The sequence below is a fragment of the Phodopus roborovskii genome, unplaced genomic scaffold, assembly GCF_943737965.1.
Source record: "Phodopus roborovskii unplaced genomic scaffold, PHOROB, whole genome shotgun sequence".
Taxonomy (NCBI): Eukaryota; Metazoa; Chordata; class Mammalia; order Rodentia; family Cricetidae; genus Phodopus; species Phodopus roborovskii.
In genome coordinates, this window is record NW_026126418.1 from 57,222,501 (window position 1) to 57,248,484 (window position 25,984).

The 25,984-nt window shown below is 36.0% G+C and overlaps 1 non-coding gene across 1 annotated transcript; it reads right to left on the minus strand.

Moving 5' to 3' along the window:
* Nucleotides 1-15,034: 15,034 nt before the first annotated feature.
* Nucleotides 15,035-15,140, minus strand: LOC127222889 (U6 spliceosomal RNA). Its single transcript, XR_007834577.1, has one exon. It is a non-coding gene; the product is annotated as a U6 spliceosomal RNA (small nuclear RNA).
* Nucleotides 15,141-25,984: the final 10,844 nt, after the last annotated feature.

Here is a 25,984-nt window from a genome sequence, read left to right on the forward strand (position 1 = left end):
AATGTCTGTAAAAATTGTATTTGGATTTTGATAGGGATTGTGTTGAATCTGACTATTGCTTATGGTAAGTTTACCATTTTTACTATTGTAATCTACTCATCTATGAGTGTGGGAGATTTTTGTATGTTGGAGACCTACATCCAGATTTTGTTTAACTCAGTGCTCTACCAAAATTTCTGATATTATTTTTATCCGAATGTCAAAATGATCTGCCTTCTCCTCAATTTCTTTTTGCTCATTTATCTCTGTGCATAATACATGACATTTTAGCTAGAGCAAAAGGAAAACTAAAGGATATCAAAGGGATATAAGTTAGAGAAGAACACACAATACTATTTGCAGATAATATGATACTATACATAAGTGATCCCAAATTTTCTATAAGGGGACTCCTATAGCTGAAAAATACTTTCATCAAAGTGTTGGATGCAAGATTAAGTAAAAAAATCCAACTGTAGACATCCTATATACAAATGGCTGAGAAAGAAATCTGGGCAATAACATCCTCCACAATAGTCCCAAATAATATAAAATATTTTTGGGTTACTCTATCCAAGCATGTGAAAGACTTACATGATAAAAACTTCAAGTTTTTGAATATATAAATTGAACAAGATATCCAAAAATGAAAAGATCTCTCATGTTGATGGAATGTTAGGTTAAACGTAGTAAAAATAGCCATCCTACCAAAAGCAATCCACAGATTCAATGCAATCCCAATCAAAATTCTGACTCAATTCTTTATATTTTTTTTAATATTTGTCCTTGAAAGGACAATTCTCACCCTCTTATGGAAAAACAAAACCCAGGACAGTTAGAAAAATCCTGAAAAAATATTGAACTGCTACATTAACCACTATCCTTGATTTCAAGCTGTATGTATTACAGAGGTATAGTAATAAAAACTACATGGTATTAGTATACAAACATAGGCTCTGATCAGTAAAATTTAATTGAACTCCAGCCATAAACTTACATACATATAGACACCTGATTTTTAATAAGGAAGCCAGAAATACATACTGGGGAAAAATCTTTAACATGTACTGCTGGTCAAACTGGTTTTCTTCATGTAAATAGATGCATATTTGTTACCACAATCAAAATGTAAGTCCAAGTGAATCAAAGACCTCAACATAAAAGCAGACACACTGAACCAGAAAAACTTCCTGAATAGATACACTGATACAACTTCCCGAATAGAACACCAACAGAGGAGGCACTAGGACCAAGAGACCTAGAGCAGAAACAAATAGGACAGGGGAAAAAAATCAATGAAATTATTGCTAATGATATTCTGCTATATTCATAGATCATTACCTTGCACAGTCATCATAAGGTCATCAGAAAGGCTTCCTCATGCAGCAGATGAAAGGTAGTACAAACATTATGTGAGGAGGGAATATAAATTGGAGGTCTCCCTGGGGTTCACCCCTCAGAGATCAGGAAACCCAGGGAAAGAGCATGTAGAAAGATTGTGGAAGTCAGAGGAAATAGTGAACACCAGGAGAACATGACTTACTGAATCAACTAAGCAGGGCTCACATGGGCTCACAGAGACTGATGTGACAAGCATGGGGCTTTCATGGGTCTACAGCAGGTACTCTGAAGATATGTTATGGTTGTTAGCTTGGGAGTTTTGTGGGACTCCTAACAGTGGTAGCAGGTGTGTCTCTGACACATTTGCCTGCTCTTGAAACTCTGCTCCTCCTATGAGGTTGCTTTTTCCAGGCTAGATATAAATGCTTTTCTCTTGGTTTTGTCTTATTGTATCTTGTTTTGTCCTGTGTGGCTGTTGTCTTGTGAAGCCCTACTCTCTTCTGGTGAAGAAATAGAGGTGGAGTAGAACTGGTGAAGAGGAAGATGGGATGTGGGAAGGAGTTAGAAGGTATAGAGAAAGGAAAAACTGTGGTAGAGATGTATTATATGAGAGAAGATGTTATTTTCTATAAAATAAATAAGTACACAAAAAGGAATTAATTAACTTTTATTTATATTTGTTTGTTTAAATGGTGTGTGTGTTCCCATGACATGAATGTGGAATTCAGAGAAAAACTTGGAAGAGCTGGTTCACTGTGCTATTATGTGGAATTCAGGTGGGCAGGCTCAGGGGGGGTCAATGCTTAGACTTGAGCACCCTAGTTCACTGATTCATAACTCTGCCTTTGCCCCTTTTAACCTCCTATTTCTTAAATAAGAAGGATCGTTGATAGTAAAATCTTGACAATGTAAAAACGAAAATTACGAATAAATACACAGAAATGGTTTCTAAGGAAAAAGAAATCTGAGGGACAGTGAAGTTCTGTAACAATAAACATCAAAAACTCAAGGAACACTCAAAAACTCATGAAAAATGCTATTTTAATGGAATGGAAATATATATGATGTATTTAATTTTCTGTAGCACAAATAATAAAAACCCATTGCCCAGAGACTTATGCTGGGGTTAAAGCTGAAGACCAGAAAAGTGAAGAAGCCAGCCATTAGCTCTTAGCTCTGCCTCAGACTGAAATGGGCAAACTGCCTCCGCGAGTTCATAGACTGCAGTGCTCCTTGCTACCTGAGACTGCACCGAGCTCATTCGATCCTCTTTAGTGCTCAGATTAAAGGTTTGAACTATGTTTCTCATTTAGAATGATTCACTCTCATGTAGCCCAGGGTGGTCTTAGACTCACAGAGATCCCTTTACCTCTGTCTTCTGAGTCCTAGCACTAAAGGAATGTGCCACCTGGCCTCTAGGGCTGTGGCTAGCTTTTCATTCTGGTTCCCAGTAGCTTTATTAGATCATAAACAATATATCACCACAGATATTCAGTTACAAAAATTTTCAATGGATTATAAATACAAAAAGAGATGTCTCAGAATGCTATAACATATCTGAGGTAATCATTTCAAAAACAGACTAGAAAAAATTGCAAATTAAAAAATACTCAATAGTGAAGATAAGTACAATGGCAGTAACAACTTCAAGCTGTGGGTTTTACTATTGTCATGGTGATTTTGCTTTCTTTTGAAGAAAATTAAAATAGCATAGGAACTATCAAATTACTAATAAAATAAATTATGCATAAATGAGATATTGTGTATCAATTTTCCCCTTTTCAAACATTCCCTCCATGAAGGAAATGGAGACTCATGAGACTCAGGAAGTAAATAACTCACAAGTCTCAGGAAGTACTTAAAACCAACAAGATTCACAAGGCCACTTTTCAAAGTTATAAGGACAATTTAATCCTACAAAGAAGATTGATCTGCCGGAGGCCTAGAGAGAAACACTCTCCAACCTAACCCAGTGCCTGCAAATTGGGCAGAGAGCTCTTTGGTTGCAACTTTCACTAAGTGGGCACTCAAGCTTGGGTGGACCTTTGAGTGATGCAGCTGCCTGTTTGTTGAGTTGCTCCTGCTCTTGCAAGTAATTCCCAACAATAGTCTTGTAAGTAACCCCACTAAACATACTGGTTCACCAAGCTGGTCATTGGTAGAATTGTTCTTTTGGTTGTCATGTCATGTCTTCCCTATCTAGAATTAACAGATGTTTGTTTGTGAGTCTGTGGGGAATGGGAGAGTTAGACAGCATGGAAACATATGTATTTTCAAATAAAAAGACTCAGTAAATGCCAAACAAGTGCAAATAATAACATAACAGACTATTTTTTGTTAGCATTTAGCCATAATGAAAGAACACTGGCATTAGGTGGGACCATGTAGTTTTTTAAGAACACTCAAACATTAATGGTATTTTAGTTCTTTGGCTCTACAGTTTATAAGCCTGTCTTCTGGTTTGCTTGTTTGTTTTATTGTGTTGTTGATTTTTCCTTGGAGTTAAAAGTTCAGTAACAGCATTTTATATTATGTTATTACTTTTTACTCTCTAGAACTAAGTAATAAATATTTAGGTGATCGAATGCCACATATATTCTCCTCATCACCTCTATCTGCCTCATTTCTCATCCTGCCCTCTTTTTCTTCTTCCTCTTCCCTCTGACTCTTTTCTTCTGTCTTCTTTTACTACATTATCTTGACTTCCATTCTTTTCCTCTTCTTTTCTTAATTCCTCTCTCCTCTCTCTCTCTCTCTCTCTCTCTCTCTCTCTCTCTCTCTCTCTCTCGCTCCCTCCCTCCCCCTCTACATCTATCTGTCTGTCTCTCTTTTCCCCCATCTCAACATTTTAACTACACAACAGACTATTCTAAACTAAAGTCTGCTAAATAGAAGTTCAATGCTACACTTAGAATATCATAGCATTTTTTTATACATTTAAATTGTTATAGCCCTTACTGGATTTTATTTTCAAGTTTTCAAGCCAGAATTTATCTTCAATTTGTTTTCTACAGTTGTTAGTATCTACTAACTGTGTTGAAAACACACTAAATAGCAGCAGCTCAATTCTCACTAGTATTTCTCATTGAATGGAGCCAATATTTACAAATACGACAGTATTTTGTTCTGTGTTCACATCAACTAAACTGTTGAATTTAAGTTAATCAAATGACCCCAATAAAGGGGAATCTTTTAGGTAAGCCTCATAAAGCAAAAGTAGGTCCTTCAATATCAGAAATCTTTAAAGCAAAATATATACTTCTGTTTTCATCTTTCTTGTTCTAAGAGGTCAATGAAAGACTCCACATTCATGTCTCTGGAAGCTAAGAGTAGCCCCTAGAGAGTAGTCGGTAAATAAAGGGACACAATGGCAGAGTAAGAACCCAAATACTAATGACAACAAATACATGTATATGAAAAGAATCCTGTTCCTAGAAGCAGAATTGTTCTGAATCTACATGTTTGTTCTGTCTAGAAAAACAAAGCCAGTATCCTACTTCCAGACTGCATGCCTTACCTGGAGAACAGTAAGTGATAAATAGGTGTTATGTTATAAAGTAACAGTAGTTTAAGGAATTTGCTACATAAAAAGAAAGAAAGGAAGGAAGGAAGGAAGGAAGAAAGAAAGATAGAGAAAAGTAAAACAACCAGCCCACTCAAATGTCTTCCCTATTGTTTTCTTAATGGACTAACTTGTTCAATCATTCACCTTAAATAGTAATCCCTCCTGTCTCATAGCTTTAGGTAGTGATACCTGTGTTAGAAATTAATCCAGAGTAGACAGCACAGTTATTTTCATATCTTTTTTTCTTCCTTGAGACAAAAGCCTCACCAATACAGGGATCATTCCTTGTTCTCCTTTAAGTCCTCCAGAGACCCTAATAATCTGTAGCTACAAAACTAATCACTAAATATTTGACAACTCATAAATAGCTTCATATTCAAAGTATGTCAATATTATTGTGACATACTCATACTACCAAATAACAATTGTCAAGGAAAATGAAGAATCTTTAGCCAGGAAGTTGGCTAGTCAGATAGGATTTGGGATTTTTAGATAATGTATCAGCAAATTTCAGTTTTATTGATTACATATAAGATTCGGTAGGAAGACTATCCTATAACTTCTTTACCCAAATTCCACAGAATCTCATGTTAAATCTCCTACCCATTATGTCTTTGAACAGATAAGGATATTTGTAGAACACTTTACATAAGCAAGCTAAGGAGACAATTCACAAGTAAATTAGGGATGAGATATGTATAATTTTGAGGCAGACACATGCCACACCATTAGCTACCCAGGTAGACACATGATCTTTAAAGATGTAATATTGAGCCAAATAACCTGCTTACAGTCTTTACAGTCCCCTAACTACAGCCACCTGGCTTGTAATTGCATATTTATGATAAATAGATGGAAGTTTTGAGTGATTAGTTATTGTGTGGAAAGTATTCAACTGTAGGCCACCTGACTTTCACATGCTCTGTACCTTCTCTCTAGTTTGATACAACTTTCCTATTAATAGAAAAACACCTGTTTCCTGATAGTCTTCCAAGTGATAGACACAAACATTTATGGAGAAACATCTGGGAGTAAGGTCCTTGTGAAGGACAACCAAATCTATTCTTACTATCAGAAAACTTTCTCTTGTAGCTGCTGATAGAAGCATTTCAGCTTGCTTCACATCTCTCCTGAACAAGCTACAACAAACAAAGTGAACCTAGGGATAGTCTCTAACTACTGTGGGAGGATTAAGAAAATCCTGCAGCAATAAGGTAAGGATTTTTATTTGATCCTACAGACAAAAAGCATTTCTAAGCCCTCAAGTGAATGATGTAAGCTGAAAGCCAGAAACTGTGTTTCAAGTATTTAGTGCTTTCTTCTCACATTTTAACAACACCTGCACACATCTCAGCTTCTATTTATGATATGCGGTGGCATGGGACACTCAGCTACCATGATAAACATGCAGCTAAAGAAAATGGACCATGACAGGAAATGAAAGTGACAGTGGCAGTTTGTGGTCATTTGATTACTTTAATGCAATGAATGGTGACCACAGACTTTCCTGTCAACAGTGCAACAGTGTCTGGGTAGAAAAAGAAGAAAGCAATAAATACAGTTAAGAGACATTTAAGAAGCAGACTCATTTCATGACGAGAAAACCCCATTTGCTGCCTTGATTGGAAGTAACATGCTGAGAGGAGCTATCAGCATCAAGCCCATCCTAATGTGTGGTGCAATACTTAGCAACTTAACCCTTAGGGAGGGGCAGATGAGAGACTGGAATACTGGGCCAAAGGAATTCTGGTCACATTCAGTAAAAATATTCTAGAAAAAAATATAGCACAAGAACTTCAGATTCATACATATCTCCTTGGTGATTGAAATGTCTGACTTTGGATGCATTAGTTTTCTGCCATCTGCCTAATTCTTTATAATGTAAATATTATGTCCTTACTTCTCCCTCCTAAATCATCTGAAGTATACAAAGATGACTCAGTGTGAAGGGAGCTAGGAGTCAATATGCATTATATATAAGCATGTATTCAGCAAGAGGGGAAAACAAGCACTTAATGAATCTATACACGGACCAGTGTACTTTTATTTCATTGTTGGCCTGAGACATCCTTCACTTTTAAGCCCAAATTCTTACCATTTTCTACTTTCAACCTTTCACAGACTTCTAGATAATCTAGTCAAATGCTAGCTCTCTCTTCTCCAGCAGGCAGCCTTGCCAATTGCCTCATTCCTGGTAAGTCCCTCTCAGCTTAAAAAATTGTGAAACTGTATTGCCTGATGCTGCTTTTGTCCTTGAAATTTTCTCTCCTCTTTTTGTTTTCTTCTTTCAAAATAAAATACGTTAGAGAAATATGGTTGTAATTAGCAACTGACAAAAATATCTGGGCTTGAGCTGAAGTGGGAAATCACAAAGGTTAGTTACTTATTTTCTCATGCATTTACCATTTGTTCCCTATTCTCAGGGAAGTTGAAAGACCTGAGGTTCAAACTTAATAAGGCCCCATACTGTTTCTAAGAGTATTTACAACATGTAAAGTATAAGCCAGTGCATTGCTTATATTTAAATTTGTTTTCACTCATCTGAGCTATTACACAGTATGCCATCCCTAAACCTTTTATAATAAGGAGCACATGCTTCTCAGAAATGAGAGGAAATAAAATGTTGAGCAATTTGAGCTCTCTGGTACTGAGAAGGTGACAAAACATTTATATATACCGGAACCATTCCACTGATTTGGCTCCTGCATTAGGCAGGACTGCCTCGGGCACTAACCTCTGCTACATTCACGTTCTTGGGAATTAGCAGGTGAAGCAAATGGCCCATAGTGATGACAGCACCATCTTTCAAAGGGTTCAATTGCACCAAATGCATCCTCCAAATGTGTACCCTCTTTCTGAACAACATCATTTTTTAATGTTTAACTGATAGGACAAATATATTTTCCTTTGTTAGAAGAAAATTATTAGCAAACATGGACTAAGATATAAACAAACATTCCTCATGTTTTTAGTTCTCTAAGAGTAATTACCTACTTTGTTTTTTACTAGTTATACAAACGTCTATTGCTAATTTAAAACTCCCTGGTCCATGGCAAAATGATCTAGAAGAATAGTATCATGCTGAAGAAGATATAACATAAAATTTAATATCTTAAAACTGGTTCCTATGTATGCAAAATAAACAAAATATTTTTGCTCTCTGGGTTGTGTTTATGCCTTGAGTTCCATGTAGAAAGTTCTCCACTTTTGTCTAGATCTTGTCAACAAATAGCCGTGACCTCCACAGTACTTCAGGGTATAAGACAGAATTCATAAAGAATTATTTAAAATCTGTTTACCAAATTTCATTAATGAACCATGTAAAAACTATCACATGCTAAATATAAAAGAAAGTATTCCCATACTTCAAAAGCAAGAACTTTACCTTTAAATTATACATACAGTTCTACATGCTGGTGACAGTTTCAAAATACTGTCTCTCAAAGCACTCAGAATATTTTAAGAGAATAAAAATGAACAAATACCACTTCCCAGTCAAATACTATATTTTGTGTTTCAAATATTCTACATCAATTATTATACTGAAGCTTATAATATGATGAGTGACTCTAGAATTATCTTTCCCAGGTTGAACATCACTTGTGCCCCAGGCAAAAAGTAGTAAGTGAAAACACAGAACCAGGGTAATTTTAACTTTCGCCATAACTGTGTATAATTTGCATGAATATTTACTTTTTGGTTGGTGGCCAGAGGACATGCAAGCCACAAATGTCTCAAGTAATATGCCATTCTCTTGTGCCAACAAGAACTGTCTTTGCCATTTTCTACCCACTTCATTCCTTGTGAGTCACTACCATGTTTTTACAAGTTTCCAGGATGAGTATAAGTATGAGTATATGTAGTCACTGGAAATTTTCCTGGAGAAGAACATATGAAATTTAATTATGTGTGCACCCAAACAGTAATAAGAAAAGATGAGTAACACCTCCCATGATATCATTGTTAAACCTCCAGGAAGCACCTCACTGAGACAAAGCAGTGTTTAGCACTGTGAATTCTTGGGGCAGGGGTTGCTGGGTGAGAACTGTATTAAAATCAAAAGACATTTCTCATTAAATCTGAGTCAAACTCTGTGAGGATGTGCCTAGTTGTTGGTTTAGATATAAAGAGCCTTAGATTTTTATCTGCTTGTGAGAGGACTAGGATGTACAATTACTTCTGCCTCATTCAATGCCAAATAGAACTTTGAAAATGTCCTAAGATTATTCTCCTTTGTTCATAATCTACTCAACATAATTGAGGCATTTCATTAATTATGTATTAAATTGACTAAGACTTTTAGTTTCCTCTATGAGGTGTTGAGAACCAGACTTTCCCCTTGTTTCTGTGTTCTGTAATTTTGTTGCACTGTTCAAATGGACAAGGCATTGTCTTATTGCTGGTCATACACTTTCAGCACTGTAGTTTAGAAAAATGAAAATACCCAAGTAAGCAAAAGGAAAGAAAATAATTTCAGGGTTAAAATAAATAACATTATTAATGTGTTAAAATGATAAAGACACTGGGGTAGTGTTACACCTACTTGGCTGTCAAGTAACAGATCCAATATATAGATGTTTCATTTTTCTAAGAAAATGAGAAACAAATCTAAATTTAAGAAGTTTTGGTTACTCTATCATCCAGAAATGAGACTTAAAGTGGGCTCTGTCTGTCTTTCTTGCTCTGCTCTCCAAGATGCTACCCTAATAATTTATAAGGAACCTGAAAAGGTACTACTAAGGGACACATTTCTTAAAATGGAGTTGCCTCCAGGAGAGTCATCATTAATTCTAATCACTCATTTTAGCTTAAATTAGCTTAGTATATTTTTCATTTTGCAATCATATTTTGAATTCCTTATGATATAATCATAAGCAAAATATATTACATACCTTTTGTTATCTGCATTTGAAAAAATATATTCCAAATAATGCTACTAAAACAAATCGTCAAATATTTAAAGCACCTCACAATATTTCAATAAATTTTGTTTGTTCTTTTCTTTTGAATTTTTTTTTTTTTGAACCAGTCTTCCTAAACTTCCTGTTCTCAAACTTAGAATCTTTCCAAGAGGCTTAAGATCATCATTGGATAGCACTATCCCACACTGTTTTACTTCATTTTTATTCTTATGAGTAAATTGAATATTGCTCTTAATGTAGTTTTATGTGTGGATTATCATTATTTTTATATATTTATTTTTTATTTATTATTTTGCACGTTGATCCCAATTCCCTATCCCTCCCTCCGTTCCTCCCTCTCTCCTTCCCTCCATCCCTCCCTCCCTTTTATCCTCTCTGCCTTCTACCATGCACCCTAACCACCCTCCCCTCCCATTCCCCCAACCAAATTCCATATGTAGGGGAATGACATCCAGTTGGGGGTCATATAGATCTGACAGGTAATGTGAAGTAGGGACTGGGGCTTCTCTCCTGTCTCTAGGTTAAGGCAGTATCCCTCCATGGGGGATGTGTTCACAAGGTCCTTTTGTGCACCAGGGATACATCCTGGCTCCAATGTCTGAGGTCCCTTAGACTCCTCAGTCTTTCTGGCTGAGACCCATATTCAGGGGGGCCTGAGTAAGACCCATGTTGGCTTTCCAGCTATCAGTCTGGGGGGCCTGTTAGCTCCTCCTTGTTCAGGTAAGCTGTCTCTATGTGTTTCTGCCACCTGGTCTTGTCCTCTCCATCTGTATCTGGGTTCTAGTTCGACTCAGTATTTATGTATGGGCGTTTGCTCATACATACGAACAGGTATTAGATGGGGGCTCCATGGATAAGTTAGTTGTTGATCTCACTATTCTGGAAGGGCATTTATGGTGGGCTTTCCACGGATGCTCCAATTGTTAGTTGCCAGCAGTCTTGTAGTTCTCTAGACATTCTTTGTGTTCAATTTTCTCTTCAAACCAATATTGGCTCCCTCTTTTATGCTCTCTCTCTCTGTCTCTCTCTCTCTCTCTCTCCTGTCTTCTATTCCTAACTGGACTAAATCTTACTAGTCGCATGAGTTTTCCTCTCCTCCGCCTTGGTTTCTCCTACAATTCTCTCTCCATTCACTGCCCCCCCCACTTCCCCTGTGCTCTAGGGGACTTATCTCCTCCTACTTCTGCGAGGGACTTTATATGTGTCTCTTAGAATACATCCTGTATCCTAGTTCCTCTGATGGTGTGAATTATAGGCTAGTGATCCTTTGCTCTAGGTCTAAGATCCATATATTAGTGAGTACATACTCTGTTACTCTTTTTGTGACTGGGTTACCTCATTCAGGATGGTTTCTTCAAGTGTCATCCTCTTGCCTGCGAATTTCAAGATACAATTATTTTTTTCTGCAGAGTAGTATTGCATTGTGTAGATGTGCCACATCTTCACTATCCATTCTTCAATTGAGGGGCATCTAGGTTGCTTCCAGGTTCTTGCTATTAGAAATAGTGCTGGTATGAACATAGTTGAACAGATGTCTTTGTCGCATGGATGTGGATCATTGGGTATATGCCTAAGAGGCGGATTGCCAGGTAAACTAATTCCCATTTTCCTGAGGAACCGCCATACTGATGTCCAAAATTGCGGTGAGAGTTTGCACTCCCACCAGCAGTGGAGGAGTGTTCCCCTTTCTCCACATGCTCTTCAGCATGAGTTGTCATTGGTATTTCTAATTTTAGCTATTCTGGCAGGAGTAAAATGCCATCTCAAAGTTGTTTTGATTTGCATTTACCTGATAGCTAAGGATGTGGAGCACTTTCTTAAGTGTCTTTCAGCCTTTTTGATTTCCTCTATTGAGACTTCTCTCTTCAGTTCTGTACCCCATTTTTTAAAAGGGTTATTTCGTGTTTTCTTGACTAGTTTCTTGAGTTCTTTGTATATTTTGGAGATCAGCCCTTTGTCAGATATAGGATTGGTGAAAATCTTTTCCCAGTCTGTGGGCTGCCATTTGGTCTTATCCACTGTGTCCTTTGCCTTACAGAAGCTTCTAATTTGAAGAGGTCCCATTTATTAATTGTTGCTCTCAGTGTCTGTGCCCCTGGAGTTATGTTCAGGAAGCAGTCTCCTATACCAATTTGTTCAAGGGTACCTCCTACTTTCTCTTCTAAGAGGTTCAATGTGGCTGGATTGATGTTGAGGTCTTTATCCATTTGGACTTATTTTTGTGCAAGGCAATAGACATGAGTCTATCTGCAGTCTTCTACATACCCTCATTCAATTGTGCCAGCACCATTTGTTGAAGATGCCGTCTGTCCTTGCCCCATTGTATAATTTTAGCTGTTTTGTCGAAAATCAGATATTCATAGGTGCGTGGGTTAATATCATGATTTTCATTTCGATTCCATTGGTCTACCTGTCTATTTTTGTGCCAATACCAGGCTGTTTTCAGAACTATAGCTCTGTAGTAGAGCTTAAAGTCAGGAATGGTGATGCCTCCTGAAGTTCTTTTATTGTACAGGGTTGTTTTGGCTACCCTGAGTCTTTTGTTTTTCCATACAAATTTGATTATTATCCTTTCAAGGTCAGTGAAGAATTGTGGTGGGATTTTAATGGGGATTGCATTGAATCTGTAGATTGCTTTTGGCAAGATTGCCATTTGTTCTATGTTTATCCTACCTATCCAAGAGCATGGGAGATCTTTCCATTTTCTGGTGTTTTCTTTAATTTCTTTCTTTAGAGCCACAAAGGCCTTATTATATAGGTCTTTTACTTATTTGGTAAGCGTTACACCAAGATACTCTATGTTGCTTGTGGCTATGTTTCTCTGATTTCTTTCTCCTTTCTCTGTCTATTTGTCACCTGAAAAATGTAAGGCTACTGATTTTTTTTTTTTTTTTTTTTGAGTTTATGTTGTATCCTGCTAGTTTGCTGAAGGTGTTAATTAGCTGTAGGTGTTCCCTGGTAGAGTTTATTGGGTCGCTTATGTAAGCTATCATATCATCTGCAAATAGAGAAAGTTTGACTTCTTCCTTTCCAATTTGGATCCCCTTGATCAATATCAACTTCCAGTGTGATATTGAAGAGATATGGAGAGAGAGGACAGCCTTGTCTTGTTCCTGATTTTAGAGAATTGGCTTAAGTTTCTCTTCATTTATTTTGATGTTGGCAGTTGGTTTGCTGTATATTGCTCTTATTATGTTTAGGTATGTACCTGATATCCCTGACCTCTCTAAGACCTTTATCATGAAAAGGTGTTGAATTTTATCGAAGGCTTTTTCAGAATCTAGGGAGAGAATCATATGGTTTTTCTTTTTCAGTTTGTTTATATGATGGATCACGTTGATAGATTTTCGTATGTTAAACCATTCATGCAATCCAGGGATGAAGCCTACTTGGTCATGGTGGATGATTTCTCTGATGTTTTGTTGGATTTGGTTTGCCAGTATTTTATTGAGTATTTTTGCATTGATGTTCATCAGGGATATTGGTCTGTAGTTTTCTGTCTTAGTTATGTCTTTGGGAGGCTTAAGTACCAAGGTCATTGTGACCTCATAAAAAGAGTTTGGCATTGAACCTTCTGTTTCTATTTTGTGGAAAAGTTTGAGGAGTAGTGGTATTAGTTCTTCCTTGAATGTCTGTTAGAATTCTGTGCTGAATCCATCTGGCCCTGGACTTTTTTTTGGTTGGAAGGCTTTCGATGACTGCTGCTATTTCACTGTTGGTTATAGGTCTATTTATATTGTTTTTCTGTTCTTGATATAAATTTTGTAAGGGATAGTTATCCAGAAATTTGTCCATTTCCTTTGAATTTTCAATTTTCATGGAATACAGGTTTTCAAAGTATGAGCTGAAAATTGTATGGATTTCCTCTGTGTCTGTTGTTATGTTCCCCTTTTCATTTCTGATTTTGTTAATTTGCATGTTCTCTCTCTGCTTTTTCGTTAATTTGGATAAAGGTTTGTCTATCTTGTTGAATTTCTCAAAAAACCAACTCTTCGTTGCATTGATTTTTTTTTTTTTTTTTGTATTGTTTTCCTGGTTTCTATTTTGTTGATTTCAGCCCTCAAGTTGATTATTTCCTGTCGTCTACTCCTACAGGGTAAATTTGCTTCTCTCTGTTCTAAGGCTTTCAGTTGTGCTGTTAATTCTCTTATGTGACTATCCTCTGTTTTCTTTATATGGGCACTTAGTGCATTGTCCTTCCCTTGTAGCACTGCTTTCAAGGTGTTCCATAAGTTCAGGTGTGTTGTGTCCTCATTCTCGTTGAATATTAGAAAGTCCTTAATTTCTTTCTTTATTTCTTCTTTGACCCAGGAGTGATGCAATTGCACATTGATCAGTTTCCATGAGTTTTCTGGTTTTCTGCTATTTGTGTTGTTGTTGAATTCCAATTTTAGAGCATGATGTTCTGATAAGGTACAGGGGACTCTTCCTATTCTCTTGTATCTGTTTAGGTTTGTTATGTCACCTAGTATGTGGTCGATTTTAGAGAAGGTTCCATGTGGAGCAGAGAAGAAGGTATATTCTTTTGTGTTTGGATCGAATGTTCTATAGATGTCTGTTAACCCCAGTTGAGACATAACCTCTGTTTATTCTTTTGTTTCTTTGTTGAGTCTCTGATTTGTGGTCCTGTCTAGTGTTGAGTGGTGTATTGAAGTCTCCCACTATAAGTGTGTGAAGTTTTATATGAGCTTTGAGATTTAGTAGTGTTTCTTTTACTAATGTTGGTGCCTTTGTATTAGGGGCATAGATGTTCAGAACTGAGACTTTGTGTTGATGGATTTCTCCTGAAATGAATACGAAATGACCATCTTCATCACTTTTGATTAATTTTGGTTTGAAGTCTAACTTGTTAGATATTAGGATATCCATGGCTGACTGCTTCTTGATTCCATTTGATTGGATAATTTTTTCCAACCCTTTACCCTGAGGTAATGTCTATCTTTGAAGCTTAGATGTATTTCTTGTATGCAGCAGAAGGATGGATTCTGTCTTCAAATCTACTCTGTTAGCCTGTGTCTTTTTATGGGTGAGTTAAGACCATTAATGTTGAGGGTGAGTAAGGACCATTGATTGTTGAAGCTTGTTTAATTTAGGTTTGTTGTTGGCAGTGGTATTGTGAATATATCTGTTCTGCATTACCCTTGGTTTGTGGTGTAGTTGCATTATCTGTTGCCTACTTTTTGGGTTGGGGTTTTCCTTCCAATACTTTGTGTATGGCTGGATTTGTAAAAATATGGAATGCTTCACAAATTTCCTGTCATCCTTATGCAGGGGCCATCCTAATCTTCTCTGTATCATTCCAATTTTAGTATATGTGCTGCTGAAATGAGCACTATTATTATTATTATTTATTATTTTACATATCGATCCCAGTTCCCTCTCCTTGTCTTCCTCCCTTTCACCCTCCGTCCCTCCCTTCCTCCCATGTCTCCCTAACCACACTCCCATCCCACCCCACCCCACCCCCACTCCACAAGGAGGGTGATGCCTTCTAATAGGGATAAACAAATCTTTCAAGTCATTTGGAGTAGGGACTAGGCCCTCCCTCCTGCTTCTAGGTTAATGGAATATCCCTCCATTGTCAATGTTTTCCCAAAGTCCTTTTGTGCACCAGGGAAACAGCCCGGTGGTACTGTCAGAGGTCCTTCAGACTGCCTAGGCCTTCTAACTGAGACCCATGTTCAGTGGGTCTGAGTCAGCCCTATGGTGGTTTCCCAGCTTTCAGTCTGGGGATCTATTAGCTCCCACTTGTTCAGGTCAGCTGCCTCTGAGGGTTTCTATAGTTTGGTCTTGTCCACATTTTCTTATCACTCCTCCCTCTCTGCATCTGGATTCCAGTTTGGCTCAGTGTTTAGCTATGGGTGTCTGCTTCTGTTTCTATCAGCTACTAGATGAGGGCTCTGTGATGGTAGATAAGTTAGTAATGAATCTCATTATTAGGGAAGTGCATTTAAGGTAGCCTTTCCACTGTTGCTCAGATTGTTAGTTGAGGCCATCCTTGTAGGTCTGGCTTCTTTATTTCTGCATTAGTTTAATTTTTAAAATGTGGCTAAGTGTAATAATTATCAGTTTTTAATTCCTGAGTACTGAGTACACAGAAATGATTTGATGGGAGAAGGGAAAGTTTTTGCACATGAGATTTGGAGAAGAAACATGAAAACAGGCCCTGTACTTGTCAAAATGTGCTCTAGATATTAGCACCAGCATTTCCAAGAGCAGGCTAGAAGTATAAATTCTTGTGTCCTACACAGCATCTCTATAACTTGAAACAGTAAGGGTCCCTGAAAATAATTTTTTTCTAAAGAGATACTATGAGAATTTAGAAGTATATTAAAGTGAGAATAGATGAATTAGAAATTCTATAAAATCATCATAAAACATATTTACAAAGAGTTGGCAAGAAAAGAAAAGTTACATTTGCCTACTTCACTTAGAAATCTTGAGATTCCAAGAAAGTGGGAGTGATGTTCATGGAAATGACAATTTTAAATTATTTCTATGGTAATGCATGTGTTTGCTTTTAAGATTTTGGTCATAATTTCTGAAAGACTGAATAACTCATCTACAATCCAACCATACAACAGGAATGCAAGTTCTATAGTAGTTGACAGGCATGAAAAAAAGGTATTCCTCTAGTCTACACATTCCAAACTTCAGACATAAAATGAACAAACATCTCATGGAATGTTGAAATTTTTTTTAGTCATAAAGAGATAACATGAAATGAATCTTATACTAAAAGACTTGTTTGAAAATCATTTAATGGAAGGATTTCTACAAAAATAATTCATTTTTCAAATCTATGCCAAAAAGATTACTAACAGAAAAGAAATGCCTTGTATTAATCATTGACTTCAAATTACAAAAAAAAAAAAAAAAAAAAAAAAAAAAATCAGCAATCTCCTTATGGGTTTAAAAAAGAAAATTGTACTCAATTCAGATAAGAGTCAAAACTGAGCAAAGGGAAGTTCCAAGAGGCCTTGGATTTCTGTAACAAAGTCTTCTCTATCCTAGGGAGACCTCAACTAAAGTAATCTGGCACGTGAGTTGTTACTTAATTTAATTTAATTATATTGGGGTTAGTTTTATCTCCAGATAGTCCCAGAAATAAAGACATTAAATAGTGACAGCCTAGTATTTTAGTAAAGAAAGGCAAAATGAAATATATTTGTATTATGTATACATCACATTATGTATATATGACTTCATGATATATTTTCAGCCTAAGATATGATTTGTCTAAAACTCAAATGTTATACATTTGTAGTCACCAAAATCATAAAGATCAGACAACAAAGCAAAGTTAATGAAAACATGAGTTTTATAAACCAACTTTTAAAATATCTCTTCTTTGTTCATCAACCGTGAATTATTAGTTCAAATATTGGCTTAAAAGACATGCATCTGAAATGAAATACAATCATCTATTCACTAGTCTTATACTGGATGTCATTCACCAATATATCACACCAATTGTTTCCTAGAGTCCCTTGAAAACCCATTTATCTGACAGGACTAAAAGTGATATAAAAAGCAGATGATCTGCTTGAGAAAACTTGAGACCACCACAGAGATTTTAATCAAGGAAATGTTCAAGATTGAGTGAGCATTACAGGCCTCTCTCTCCAATGTCTAGTAGTGATGGTCATCAAACCCAAGGCTGGTTCTATGTGCAATAAATAAATAAACCACAAAAGGCAATATTTTCTGTTGTATACACATATGCTTACTGTAGAATAGTGAAAATTAAAATGATTAAAAGGAAAATCTAAGTCTACTACTTTTATTTATCTATTTATTTATTTATTTATTTTATATATCAATCCCAGTTCCCTCTCCCTCCCTCCTTCTTCTCCTCCCTCCCTCCCTCTCTCCCTCTTACCCTCTCTACCACCTCATATGCACCCTGACCACCCTCCCCTCCCATCCCCCACCCCAATTCCATATGTATGGCAATGCCCTCCAGGTGGGGTCATGTAAATCTGTCAAGTCATTTGAAGTAGGGACTAGGACTTCTCTCCTGTCTATAGGTTAAGGCAGTATCCCTCCATGGGGGATGTGTCCGCAATGTCCTTTTGTGCACCAGGAATACATACTGGTTCCACTGTCTGAGGTCCCTTAGACTGCTCAGTCCTTCTGGCGGAGACCCCTATTCCGGGGGGGGGGTGCTGAGTCAGTCCCATGCTGGATTCCCAGCTATCAGTCTGGGGGGGGGCCTGTTAGCTCCTCCTTTTTCAGGTCAGCTGTCTCCATTTGATTTTGGAACCTGGTCTTGTTCTCTCCCTCTGCATTTGGATTCTAGTTTGACTCAATGTTTAGTTATGGGTGTTTGCTTCTGTTTCCAACAGGTACTAGATGAGGGCTCCATGATGGTGGATAAGTTAGTTAGTTGTTGATCTCACTATCCAGGAAGGGCATTTATGGTAGCCTTTCCACAGTTGCTCAAATTGTGAAATTGTTAGCTGGCAGCAGTCTTGTAGGTCTTTAGACCTTTCTTTAAGTTCAGTTTTCTCTTCAAACCAATAATGGCTCCCTCTTTTATGTTCTCTCTCTCTCTCTCTCTCTCTCTCTCTCTCTCTCTCTTCTGTCTTCTATTCCTACCCTGACTCAATCTTCCTAGTTGCAGGTGCTTTCCTCTCCTCCCCTTCTCTTTCTCCTATTTCTCTCTCCATTCACTCCCCCGCCACTTCCCATGTGCTCTGGGAAGATGGCAATACAAGAAAGCACCTAAGGCTACTCTTATATAAAATGATAAGTCTTCGAAGGTTTCTGAAGATCTACCACGTAGAAATGCAATGCTGCTTCTTCACACTGCACCCAGGCAGATTCATTTGAATACTTTCCTAAAATGGAGAAACATGGGCTCAATCTAGAGGTCATGAGGCAAATCCCCATTTGAAATATTCACTCTCAATTTGGAGGTGAACTAGACAAAGAATTATTAGTATCTTCCTTAGTAATCTTTTGTCATTGTTTGTGTGTTTTGTTCTTGGTCTGTTTGAGTACAGATTCATCTGAGACAGTGTTTTAACAATGAAATTTTGTTCTGGAATGGCTCAAAGCATAAATATTCATTTTTAAAAATGCCCTGTTTCTTAGGATTAAGTACAATTATGAAAAAGTTGCATTGAACACTCAGGGAAAATTCTAAGTATTTATAGTATCAAAATACCAGTTATCCACTATAGAATTCAGTCTTCATTATTTAAATTTATTTCATTATTTTTTGATCATGTTTGTGTGAGGTGTGTATATGAAAGACATAGAGAGAGAGAGGAAGGGAGTTCCTGTATTGTGGCATCTGTGTTGGTGTCACATGACAACACTCTGGAGCATATATTTGTCCTCCATCACAAGGGATCCAGAGTTTTAACTCAGGCTGTCAAGCCTGACAACAAGTGCCTTTATTAACTAAGCCATTTTCAATAGCTCTTTTTGATTAATTACTCCAAACTTCCAATATATTTGGTTGCAGTAATGCAAACAAATACCATCATTTGTAAAAGGAGAAAGTAAAGAAATGATAACAGTGAAAGAAATGGCCATGAGAAGCATGAGGCATCTTGCCTGTGTATAATTGTGTGACATCAAAGTTTTAATTACAAATATAAATAAATCCATTTCCACATACCTGCCAAGTTGTTTCAAACAGGAAATGGTAAAGATAGATTTGTTTTGTTTCTTTCCAATGATATTTTATCCTTATAAACATAGCATGAATTCTACATTTCTGTTTTGTGTTTATAGTGAGTCTGTCTGTCCAGGGTTGTATTCTTCAGAAAGATCCCAAGCTGACATTTTCACATAGTACTGAGGTAGCCAAGATTAGGGAGTAGTTCAACAATCTGCTTTGCTCATTTTCTAATAACGCCTTTGTCAACCCGTGATTCTTAACAGCCTGTACAATGCACTTATATGTCCCTCTTTGGACAATACATCTTACAATATAGTGGCAATCCAGCATCTGGTCTTGTATCAACCTACAGGTGCCATCTTCGCTGAATAGCTGAAAAATTTTCTCCTCCCTTTATTGATCAAGTTCAACAGTATCCAACTATTTCCAGGTACAATGGTATAGTGTCAGGGTGTGGTGATCAGGTCTAGATTCATTTTGGGTTCTTGTTCAATTAAAAAAAAAAAAAAACTCTAAGCCCAGGGGAAGTTTAAGAAGAATTCCTTGCATGTACCACCTTGTGTTCATGTATAATTTAGCAAGTATATGATTAAAATCAGATGTATTCTAGCAATGGACATGTGCAGTACAGAAATGAATAGATAAGTTAATTCGTCAATTGCTGTGGAATATTCCTTAGTGTGTATGTGAGTATATGTTGCTGTGTTTAACTGTGTATAAATTGTGTTATAAGGATCATGATATAGTTTATTGTTTTAATTAGTATTTTATGCTTATTATTATGGATGTGTATATAGCTAATTTTTATACCTCCTATCTTCCTAACAAAACTAAGGATATGTGTTTTTTGTAATGAAGCAAAGTTATATTCAAATTAAAAGTAGTTGTAAATGCTTTATCTGATATAAAACCAGGCATTGATAACACATTCCTTAATCCCAGAGCTCAGTAGCAGGGAAGGAATGATCTATGTAAGTTCAAAGTCAACCTCATCTACAGAGTGAGTTCCAGGATCACTAGCACTGTTACTCAGAGAAGTCCTGTCTCAAAAAACAAAACTAGCTACAAAATAAATAAATAAATGATGCATTGGCCATCGTGTGAATGGACTTTTTCCCAACAAGTATTAAACCACAGACAGGGAAGCCTCTGAATTAATGTTTAACCCTGCAAGGAAAAGTGCTTTAGGTGTGGAATATATCTACATAGAAAATATACACATTCATCCTCTCGATCATTGAAGAGAGATGATGAAGCTTACACTTGCATAGGTCCAATAAAGCACATTGCATTCTCTCAGTGGCTTCTGAAGTTCAGAATGTAATTTTTCTTTTTTTACTTACTAATTTCACAATGAATTTTCAAAGCAACCTTAAAACTATGTATAACACTTCTCTAAGTACAAAACAAGTAGAATTACAAAGATAAATAAAGCACAATCTTTGTCTGCCAGGAGTTTGGATTCTAGTGGACAAATTGTGTTAAGGTTCAGTGATAAAGAAAATCAATAGAACTAAACAAATGTTCCATTTCCCATTTATATCCATTGTCAGGAAGTAGCTATTCCAGCAACTATAAACTCAAAGATATTGTTTTAAGAACTCTTAGAAAGTGTATCTAGATAGCAAAATATTCACAAAAATGGAACTTATAATCTGTATTTTATTGTTTGAACAACAATAATAACTATTTTAAAATGTAAGATTGCTGTCTAATGGTCCCAACTCTTGATTTAGTGTATGGGAAATACATCTTAAAGTCTGTATTTTAATTTCTTTCAGATTCTCCTTTATTCAGTCTACATATCCAATAGGATATATGTAATTTCAATGCATGCATACAGACATTGGTCAAATCGAATGCAATTTATCCCTCTTTTGTGTCATTTTCCAACCCGTAGTACTAACAATACTATATTCATGCTGTATTTTGTTGTTGTTATTTTAGATTTCACATAGGAGACAGAACAAGGCCTTTGTGCTTCTATAGCTGTCTTATTTTTTTTAACCAATTTTTCCTCAGTTCTGTCATTTTTCTCTAAAACAACCGAATGTATTCTTTTACTGGCTAAAGAGAACACATTGAGACTCTGTTGCACACTGTTTTGTCCATTCATCATTGATAAACACCTACACTGACTCTACATCTTACCTACTGTGACTAGTGTAGCAAAGAACACAGAAATTATGGTATTTCTTTGGTATGTTTATTTTGTCAATATAGAAACCTACCAAGAAGATGTACCATATAGTTAACTCCTTGTGCCATCTGAATATAAACAGTGCGAGCAGACATATAAGAAACATTGCTTTCTTCCAATTTGGTACAATATTTGCCTTGGATTTGTTACACAGGAATAAAAGATTTAAAATGGAACTCGAATTTCAGCTTTTGAAAGACTATTCTAGTTTGAATTTTACCAAAATTGTACTACATATCCTCTTTATTCATATCCTTCCAAGCCTTTGTTGTTGTTTGTTTTGCAATAATCACAATCTTAACTGAAATAATTCAAGTTTCAATATAGTACATTTTCTGATGGCTAATGATAATGAACATTTATTGTATGTTTGTTGATCATTTATCTTTCTTACTTTTTAATAGTTATTTAAAATCTTTGCTCTTTTGTGTGTCCTTTCTTTCAGACAAAATAGTTCTCTGTAGTCTAGGCTGGTCTTAAAATCACTGTATAGAATAAGTTATCTTTCAACTTTTAACAATTTTCTTGCTTTGTCTTTGTAAATACTTGGATTATAAGTATGTACCATCATATTCAGCTGTACAATTCTAATTGGGTTAATTCTTTGCATGTTGTAAAGTTTTAAAATTTACTCAAATTCTGAATATTGGTTGTTGTAATTCAATATTGTTTTGGATCCTCAAAACCATTTGCAGTTCTATATAAGTCTTGTGGCTCTATTATTAATACTTTGAAAACTGACATAGCTAGTTTGATCAAAATTTCACTAAAAATACAGATTATTTTAGATCGAATATTCATTTTTAAAGTATCAGTTATTTAATGACTCAACATGGGTGGCTATTTCCTTTGCATGTCTTTAATTTGTTTATTGTCTTATAATTTTATAATTCTTTTAGTATGTTGGCTTAGCTTATTATGTAATTATTTGGAAAATTGTGAATATTATTAATTTGGAGATTTCTCAAAACACTGAATTTTGTATGTTCATATTGAATACTGAAAACTAACAGGATGTGTTTATGACTTGTAATAGTCCTCATGTTTTTACAGAAGTATTTCCTTTTTCATATGTATATCGTCACATAATCTGCAAATAGAAATGCTTTAACTTCTTCCTTTCCTCTTTATGGTCTCTATTTAATACTACTGTCTAATTCTAGTCAGTCAAGCCTCCAGTACTATACTGAGTCAGGATACTAACAGTTGGCATAAGGGAAAGACTTCAGTTTTCATCTCATTCAGTATGAAGTTGTCCTTACATTTGTCTTATACTGTGAGCAAGTGAAGTGTGGATCCCCAAAGTCAGGTTATCATCAGAATATGTAAGTTAAACTTTACTTTAGTAATTTTTTCTTAGAAGAAAATTGAACCAAAGTCAATTTGAGACCAGATAGATGACCAGAATTGCTGCAGTGGGTGGATTGGAAGGTGGTACAAACCAGATTGTTAGTGCTACACCAGGGGGTCAATTTCAAGTGATGTTTCATAGATTACAGCTAGGATACATACAGCTTTAGGATAAAGAAGAAAAAACTAAAAATCTAGAAGAAGGAGCTGGAGAGGATCATGAAATTAAAAATCACTAAATAAATGTTCCTAGGTGAAATATCTACATTTTCTTTCTCACTTGAGACATATAAACTAGAAATGTAAGGAATAACACAATTCTGATAAAAATAAAATGTAGTCTTATTTAAATTAGGTGTAAAATATATTTTAGGGATTTAAGAAATTAATAAAATGCAGTACTAGCAAGAGTATTCAAAGTTTGGACATGAAGAAAGAAGAAAAAGTGAAGAATCAAAAGAATATTGAAATTTCTAACATTATCATCAGTAAGGTTATTACAACTATTCATTTAAGGAGACAGGGAATACAAATAATTCTAGATATCTCATTTTCTTTTGAAAAGTTGTTTGAGATATATATCTGTGTTACCTTGTAGAATAGACACATAGATATTTAGACCACAGGAGGAAAAATGTCTGGATTGAATACAGTAAGAAATTTTGTGGAACAAAAAATAATAGTCAAAGAAAACAATGTTTTAGAAAATGTCAAATATAATAGGGAACTGGGAACTACAATTGATATAAGACAGTGTCTGTACAGCAGAAAAGCAGTGTGAAATGTGAAATATATGTAATCACATCATATTAAGCCTTGGAAAAAGCAAAATCAGACTTGCGTGAATGTGAGAGAAGTAGGCTAATGCCAGGCATCTAGCAATGTATTGGGAACTTAGAATAGTTAGACAACTAAGAATAAAGGATATCAATGAATGTAGAAATGACCCACAAGATACTGTAGAATGTTGTATTTTTGGCATCATCCTTTTTTATCTGACATCCTCCTTTTTATTTTTATTTATTTGTGTGTGTGTGTGTGTGTGTGTGTGTGTGTGTGTGTGTGTGTGTGTGTGTGCGCGCATGAATTTGTGGTGAACAAAACATTGTATTACCAGCCCAGAGGGAAACTAGGTTTCTCAGATGAATGGTGGAGAGAAAGGAGTTCGTTTACATTTGTAGATAACATGAGTAAAGGCAAGAGAAACACTGTATTTCTAACCAAGTCTCAAGGCCATCTTTCTGCCACAGCAGGACAACTGTGGCCAGCAATGATGAGGCTAGAAAGATGAATATGCTGAGACACTTTTTTCCTAAGAATCAGGAAAATAGAAGATTAATGTAACTCAAACATTCCTAATTAAAATAACGGAACATTTTATGTTAAATAGATTAGCTAAATTATTCTCAGGTAGTGGTGGCAAATATCTTTAATCTCAGCACTTCTGAAACAGAGACATGCAAATCTCTAAATTGGAAGAGAGCCTGGTCTACACAGTGAGTTCCAAGTCAGCAAAGTAACCCTGTCTCACAAAACCAACCAAACAAAAAAGCCAAAAAATTACTATATTCTGTTATATATTTTGTTCTATGGTTTGCTATGGAAATAATAATGGCTTAAAATTACATATTTAATTCACAATAAACTGGCCATTGAAAGAATTCATCACTTGGAAGTCAGCTTAAACAGGGAATCTTGGCAGTAACAAGGGAGTGTGACCAGGGCTGCCACATAGCAGTGCCTTGATCAGCACATGGGTCTTATCAAGGACTTGCTCTGAGCTTCCTCACAGCATCCTGGTCATGCTCTAGGGACATCTATCCCAGCAGATGGAGAACGAGATGAGATTTTCTGAACACTTGATGATAGGGTCCAGGAATGTTGCAATGTATGTTTGCCTAAAATATAGTCCAGCAGTAATAGAACCAGAAGTGATTCAGATGAAAATGTTGTAGCTCCTATCATGGGGAGGGGCTTCAAAAGAAATGTATTGCCATCCTTTAACCTACCTCAATGGAGTGGACTGTTAGTGAAGAAACATAAAGGAGAAAAGTGGCGATCACTTTTAGTGTATAAGATAGGTGCATGGCACAATGTGCCTTGGTTAGGACACAATTTTGCCATTGTTTTGTTTTTTTCTCCGTAATTATGCTTTAAAGGTACGAAGAAGAGGGGCAAATGTACCTTATAAGAATTCATGGGATGTGAAAGAATCAGAAATTCTACTCAAGAAGAGAGTACCCTTAGGAGACAACCAGATTTTAGATAAGAGAAAACAGGAAACAATTTCCTGGAAGGGCTGGGGGCACAGCTGTGTTTATTGATTCTTGAACTGAGGATCTGGAGGACACAGAAATGATACTTTGGGAAGGAAGGCCAAGATGACATTGTGCAGTTTTAGAATAGAGAGAGAGAGAGAGAGAGAGAGAGAGAGAGAGAGAGAGAGAGTGAGTGTGTGTGCCCATTCTATTTGTTATTTTCCTTTAAACTCTAAAGAGTGTTCAACATTTAGACACTGCACAATGACATCATCTAAATATGTATCAATCTACATTCATAGCCATCTTGGTGAAATGCACATAGATCACTCGCCACAGATTGGAAACGAGGTAATCTTGTTCAATACTGTTCTTACCTTCTAGGATGGGGCCTCTTTCAGAATCCAACACTTCAATAGGAGTTTTCAGTGAAACCCTGGCTCAGTTGTAACAAATCAATTCCTCTACTCAATATTCAAATCAATATCCAAATTTCACATGGTTTTTACAAAAAAAAAAAAAAATGAGTTCTGAGAATTAACACCACCTCAAAATAGTCATTTTCACAAGTAAAAGAATTACATATCTCTCATACAACCCAATTCTTAAAGTATTGAAGTATTGCATTGTTATGAGATATGAGCATGTTCTAGTGAAATTCAAAAGGAAAATTAAAATTCTCGATACAAGGTATCTTTCTTTTAGATTAAAAGCTTCAAAACTTCATGTTTTCCT